Source organism: Pygocentrus nattereri, chromosome 2 (genome assembly GCF_015220715.1).
Source record: "Pygocentrus nattereri isolate fPygNat1 chromosome 2, fPygNat1.pri, whole genome shotgun sequence".
Lineage (NCBI taxonomy): Eukaryota > Metazoa > Chordata > Actinopteri > Characiformes > Serrasalmidae > Pygocentrus > Pygocentrus nattereri.
The window spans coordinates 28,216,902-28,223,825 of NC_051212.1; positions in this window are offsets into that span (position 1 = coordinate 28,216,902).

Below are 6,924 nucleotides of genomic sequence, written 5' to 3' on the forward strand. Positions count from 1 at the left end.
TTCTGCTTCTTTAAGATGATCCTCTGCAGGGAATCTGCAGTGAATCTGCTCTTTGTCCCTGCCTTTTTATGAATGGGCCTTGTTTGGCCATTAAGAATGTAGCAGTGCAGACAAAAAAGGACCATTAACACCACGTGGAGCAAAAATATGTGTGCAGCAGACCAAAATTAATGTATGTGCATTGAAACGACAAGTGCATCATAAAACTTTTGCATCCCCTGAATTACAATGACACTCCCAGTGCCATTAATACAATGCCTGTTTTCTGCACCACTGTCTTTGGGAATGATTAGAGACTATAATAAAGAAAAAAAGCAGCAGCAGCACAGCAGACGATGTTCAAATTAAAAAGATCCTCCAAAGTATATACTGTATCTATGAAACATCTGCACAAATGCTATCAGTAAAGAACAAAGACAATTAAGAAAACAAGAATAGTGTTTGTGTGGAAAGAAATTCATTCACAAATCTGCCTTTGTTCTTTTTGCTCCTTTCATTCATGTTTATGAATGAAACAAAGTCTGTACAAAATGAAGCAATGCAGACAAGCACAGCAACAGCCACATCAAGGAGACAACTGTTTCAAGCCCTTCAGCTGAGTGTAATAAAACAGAAGCTTTCCCATTCGTCATTCCCAATCATTCTTACCTTCCTTTGAGTTTTTGTGAATGAAATGTGGAATAGTCTCAGTACAATGCCCTTCAGATACACTTCTAATCCAGTAGTTGGCAGCACTCCGCTGTCTTCAAGGCTGCGTTACAAAACATTGTTGCATTTTACACTGTTCAGATAGAATTCAGTCGTACAGACTAGTCGTACTCATCTTGTCTACAAGCGTATGAAATGACATCTGCTCTATTAACACTATTTCTGTCTGAACAGATCTTTTTGTCCTATTTTTTTTTGTATTGAGCTCAGCCCAGCTTTGTGACTCATACACATAATAGCAGATGTGGTGAGTGTGCAGCGGTGGGGGAGTCAGGCTGAGTGGAGGGGGGCGTCAGTGATAAGTATAAAGAGTGCAGGAAATGTTTGTCAGTGAAGACTTGTTGGAGAAAACGGTGTACAGGAGCCAATGTGCAGTAAAAGGTTGCTGTCACTCTGCTGAGATCAGAGTAAGCAGTGTGGCAGACTTTGAGAGGACTATTTAGCCAAACAAGGAGAATGATACGATCTCGGCCAGAGGGATTTGTTTCGCTCTCTTTTTCACTTTCTGTCTCTCTCTTTATCATTCTCTTTTTGTGTGTCTCTCTCTGTTGCTCTCTTTTTATGTTTCTGTCTCTCTCTGTCTCATTTGGGGTCTCTCTCTGCAACTCTGTTTCTCAGTCTCTCTCTCATTGGTTTTCCCTGCATCTCTCTCTTTGTGTCTCTGTCTCCCTCTCTGTGTGTCTCTCTCAGTCTATTTGTGTCTCTCTCTGCATCTTTGTCACTCTCTACCTCTCTTTCTCTCTGTCTCTATCTCTGCATATCAGTTCTTCTCTTCTATCAGTTCCGTCTCTTTTTTTGTCTCTTTTTTGTTTGTCTGTCTTTGTTTCTCTGTCTTTCTTTGCATCTCTCTTTGAGTCTCTCTGTGTGTCCGTCCCTCTTTGTTTCTTTCTTTCTTTTCTATTTCTCTCTGTTTCTTTTTGAGTCTCTTTTTGTCTTTCTTTTTGTTTCTTTTTCTCTCACTGTCTCTTTTTGTCTCTCTCTCTGTCTCTCTCTCTCTCTTTATGTTTCTTTCTCTCTTATTTTGTTACTCTCTTCTCTTTCTTTCTTTCTGGCCCTCCTCTCTGTCTCTCTCTGTCTCTTGTTTATTGGTACTTGTACAGTTTTGTCCCAGCCATATTATACATCCCAGAGATGGAAGACAGAGAGAGAGAGAGAGAGAGAGAGAGAGAGAGATAAAGAGAGGAGGGGTGCCTTAGCTGTTGGTGATAATCATTATACTTATGATGATGGTGATGATGATGATAATAACCTGCTCTCTGTGTCAATTTTGGTACGTGCTGCACTTCTGTTATAAATTACCGCCCATTTTATCATTGTGTGCTACCACAGGGCACTAGCATCCCACATAGGTCCCCAAAACCCTACGTTCTTCTCTTAGAGCCTCGCTTTTTGAAAAGATGGGTATATCTCTTGTTGTTTGTCCGTGTCAGTTATAGGTGCACCTTACAGTAGCTGAAATCACTACTTAGATGTGCATAGTTACTTTTGGACATATAGTGACTCTTTCGACACCAGAGAAGAAACTGCAGCTGTTCCTGCATCTTGAGTCCATTTGCCTGCGTAAACCAGATGACACTGGCCAGACCCTTACTCATACTCTTTAAGCAGTGTGAGCTCCTTGTCCTAATTACACACTGCAGCACAAAACACAACACACCAGTCCCACATAATTTCCCAAACAAAGCAGCCATTAATCTAGCCACACTTCCTCTTCGGTTTAGCACTAGGCTAATTAGCCGGCTGCTTGGAGACAGTGGAAGGGCTTTAATTGATAAACGTGGGTATGTGAGTGTACAGAAGCGACTGCGGTGCTATGGCAGGGCTTAATCACAGGAAATAAGCCTAGGAATGGGGGGACCACGAGTGCCATTAGGCCCAGAGCATGCTGGGTAAAGAGGCAACCATTAGAGAAACATTAATTTAAGCTAATTCTCACTCAGGGAGGAACGGACTAGTGTGGTAGAGAGAGAGAGCACAGATGAAAGTATAAGGCAGGGAATGAGTCAAATGGAAGTACTTGAAGGGTAAACTGACTGCTTTCGTTTCAGGATAAAGCGAATAGAGAACACACTAAGGAATTGAATTATATCTGCTATTACTTTGAATTCTTCCTGTATTTTTTACTGACATGATATATCCCTGGGTTTGCTGTACCTGCATATGTACAGATCTTCCCACATCTCTTTAGCTCCCTTCACACTGGGTCATTATTATTAGTATTATTTGTAGTTTTATTTCAATTTGTCTCTTACTTAAGTACTTGTTAAGAGCCTGTTTGCTTGTCTGGTCTGTTTGAGTATATGTATCATTTATGTGTGCACAAGTCAAATTCTTTGCATGTGAAACTTACTTGGCAGAAAGTGATTCCAATTCAGATTTGCATTTTTAAAAAGAAAGGAAAATTAAAAGATTAAACTAATTATTCTTTATAGGTCCTGACAGTTCAAAGTTTCTCACAGACCAAAATCTAAGAACTTCGCCACAGTCCATTTTTATTTGGTACAGTTCCATTCACAGTAAAAGAGAAGCATCCTGCTGTTACATTTTAGGGGGCTAGCAGTGTCTCATAATTAAAAGCCATCAGGAAAGTGCCAGCGGTTGGTCATTTTCAATAGCCAGTTCTTATATAACTACTTTCTTGCCCCGAATAAGTAGAATTTTTCACTTTTTTTTCTTTGCTTGCCAGGTGATCATTTGACAGGCAATTATTGAGGACCATCAGGAGGTAAAACCCTTCAAAGTTTTCCTGAGCACTTGTGTTAAGAACGCTGTGGCAAATCATAAAGTATCAGCAGTAGCCCTTAGATTGCAAAACAAGATGAACAAAGCTGTTTGAAAAGCACAGAGTTCTGAAGTTTTTGAGTTGCTGTGTCACATGAAGTGAGCATGCTTGCATTATTGATTCATTTAACACAGTAATTCAGGAGCTTCAGAGCTCTCCAGCTTGGTTCAAATGACAGTTAAATTACTTGTAATACAGTAATTCAATTGTCATTTATCAGAATTACAACATCTGCGTGCCTGTGCAAACATTACACAGTGAAAGGTACACTCTTTTAATGATAGTTAACACCGTATGCAGTTGCTGAAAGGTTGCTGATCCTAATGGCAGGCAGTAATTTCTGTTAATTGCTAGTTGAGTGATTTAATGCAGCAGCTGGTCGTTGGTTTGTCTCTCACCTGAAACCAGAATAGACTTGTTTATCGTAATGAGGGAAGAAAGTGGAAAAGTAGAAAGGATGACATATAAAGGTGGAAAGAGGAAGGTGGTGAAAACTTTTGTAGAAGAGAAAGGAATGTGTAGGACGGATATAGAGAGAGAAACAAAGAAATGGCAGATGCAGTCAAGATAAACACAAACCAGGTCATCCTTATGTGTAGTTATGGTTGCTTAAACAGATGCATGAATATGTGACCCTGGAAGGCTAGAAAGGAGAGCAGATGCAAGGCCTCATGTACTAAGCCTTTGTGCTGGTTTCACTTGCAAATTTCAGCCCTCATGGCACAGGAGCCTGAACATGCAATTTACGGCCTGTGTGCAGGCCATGTACTTCTCTCCCTCGAGCATGGTGATTGTTGTAAGCTTATTAGAAGATTATTTCATTTATTTCTAGACTTTTGTTGTTTATTTTAGTGTTTTTAGTAGGTCAAATTATCTTACTATATTGCATTTTGCTAGTTTCAAGCACATTTCTTATAACAAGTTATCTGCTAAAATAGGTAATGTGACTAACTAAAATCATATCATGAAATAAGTAAAACTGTCTGTAAATCTTGAAATAAGCTCACAACAATGTCAAAATAAGAAATATCTGACATATCAATTATATTTAAGATGCAGTTTATTATACATTTTATTCCATTTACTAAAGTTTGAGGAACGATTTTGAGAGCCAGCAGTAAATGAATGGGGCCATGCACAGTTTGTAAGTCCAGTGTTAAACTCAGGCACACAGCCTACTGCACATTTGTTGCTGCGTCTGTGCTGGGAAGTCAAAAGGAGCTGATGCTCTCTTAAAGACCTGTAATTCACATATGCACTTTGTTAATCTTTGGTTGAATTATCAGCAATGCAGATACTATTACACATGAGCAATCGGCATGTGCTCTTCACTGTTTTCATCTGCTCAAAGTGACCTTTTCTATCGAAAAAAAAACTGACATTTGTTCCTGACATTTACCCTCTGCTCTAACAGAAGATATTTATTCTTCTCTTTATAGTTCATCTTTGTCTCACTTTTAATACAGAAGATTGTGAATCATTGCAAAGACAAGGTTTCTTGTCTTTTCTCCATTGCTTCATGCAGTGCTTCAACCATCAACGCTCTCATGCTGTTTTATTGGCACTTTTATAGATGCAGTGATATTTTACTTCTTTTTACTATGACTAGTAAGCTCAAATAAAATGCAGTGGCAATGTATGCACATTTGTGTGCATTCACTCTTAAAAATAAAGGTTCCTGAAAGAGTTTAATGTATGAGAAATATTTAGTCGCTACAGACATCGATATTGTGTAGAGGTTCTTTCAACTTTAAAAAGATTCACACTCATTTCTCATTTATAAACATGGTTCCATTTACTTTCGTGGCATCTGGCAGATGCTCTAATCCAGAGGTGTCCCTTATCCACAGAGGTGTCACCCACTACACTATACCAACACCTGAAGTCTTTTTTAGGAACCTAAAGGTGGCTCTTCTGTGGCATTACTCTTTTTAGAGCCTTTTTAGAGCCCATTATTTCTGAGACTGTAGAACCTTTATACTGGAGGTTCTTTGAATTTTGAAACATTCTTCATGCTTGCACATCATTTACAATAATCGTTCTATAAAGAACCTTGTACTGAAAGTTTTTTCAAGGAACTGAAAGCATTTTTTCTATGACCTTGTTCCAAAGATTCCTTTTCAGCACCTTTTTTTTAAAAGCGTATCCTCACATCTTTCCATTTTTAGTATTTTTTTTGTTCTTGAGTTCTGAACCACAGTGATCAGACTATTGCCTTTATTAAATGACTTACAGTACTGTGCAAAAGTCAGAGAATACTCATTTATTAATTTCCAATCAAAACTAGAGATTATTAAGTACAAGTAAAGCCCTAAGCCCAAATCGAGCTGGAATAGCTTTACCAAACGGGGTCCGGTAGTGCAATGTAACATGCATGATCTGACTGGCCGTTTCATACAGAAGAAAAAAATCTGTGTAATTTCACTAAATTACCCCAAGTAGCTTGTATCAAAACATCACTGCACAAATGTTTACATCAGCTTTATATGAGAGACACCACACTTTTCAATAAAAACACATTATGCAGCTAAACAGCATATAGAGATATTTGCCAACACCAAAATGTTGTGGATTTCAGTAGTCTTGTCATAAACAAGACTTATGGAATTGAGTCTAACCAGCTCTATGTTAATTGTTAGCCCTGTCTTTGGCTTGCAAACAAAAAGAAAAAGAGAAAGAAATGGAGGGGCTTTTCTAATACCCAGGTTTTTATGACATTACTGTGATGTTGATTACAACAGGATGACTGTTACTGGGGGAGCTCAGAGTTCAGCAAATTATAGCAGGTGATGCACTCTGGAATTATTACATAGCACATTTGTAACTTATTTGCACTGAATTAAAATCATGGATCTTACTGGTAATCACTCATATTAGGGGACCTCCCAAGGTAAAACCAACCCTGCTCAAAATGGACATCATTCCTTTTCAGCATCAGATAAAAAATGAAAACATTTAACATAAAATTACACAGAGGCCTCAACAACTAAATATTATTTTCAGTATTTATTTTACTCATTTAGTGTGTCTGGATTGCATCCATCTAGACTCTTGGCACTCAGGTGGTGGAACAAACTCATGTAAAAAAGACCAATGTAAGTCATTCTATAGGTCACTCTGGACAGCTACACATCAATTAAACTCACAGTGGAAGGGTGGACAATGTTTAGATCTGAAGTAAAAGTGGAGCTTGATTTTCTCTCAAAGATGAAAGCTTTAAGTATTTTAACTACTGTGGTCTACCAGGTCTGCCATGTTTGTTAGAAGGCCCATTTTTTTCTACATCATTCAATCATTATTTTAACTACAGTATTGAAACCTCTGTGTTTATTTATATCCCTTTGACTTATGCCTTCCTTATGCAAGTGAGTTATCATATCTAATCCTCCTCTCCTAAAAAATGTCTCTTGAAAAATGAATATTTTGACTGGAAA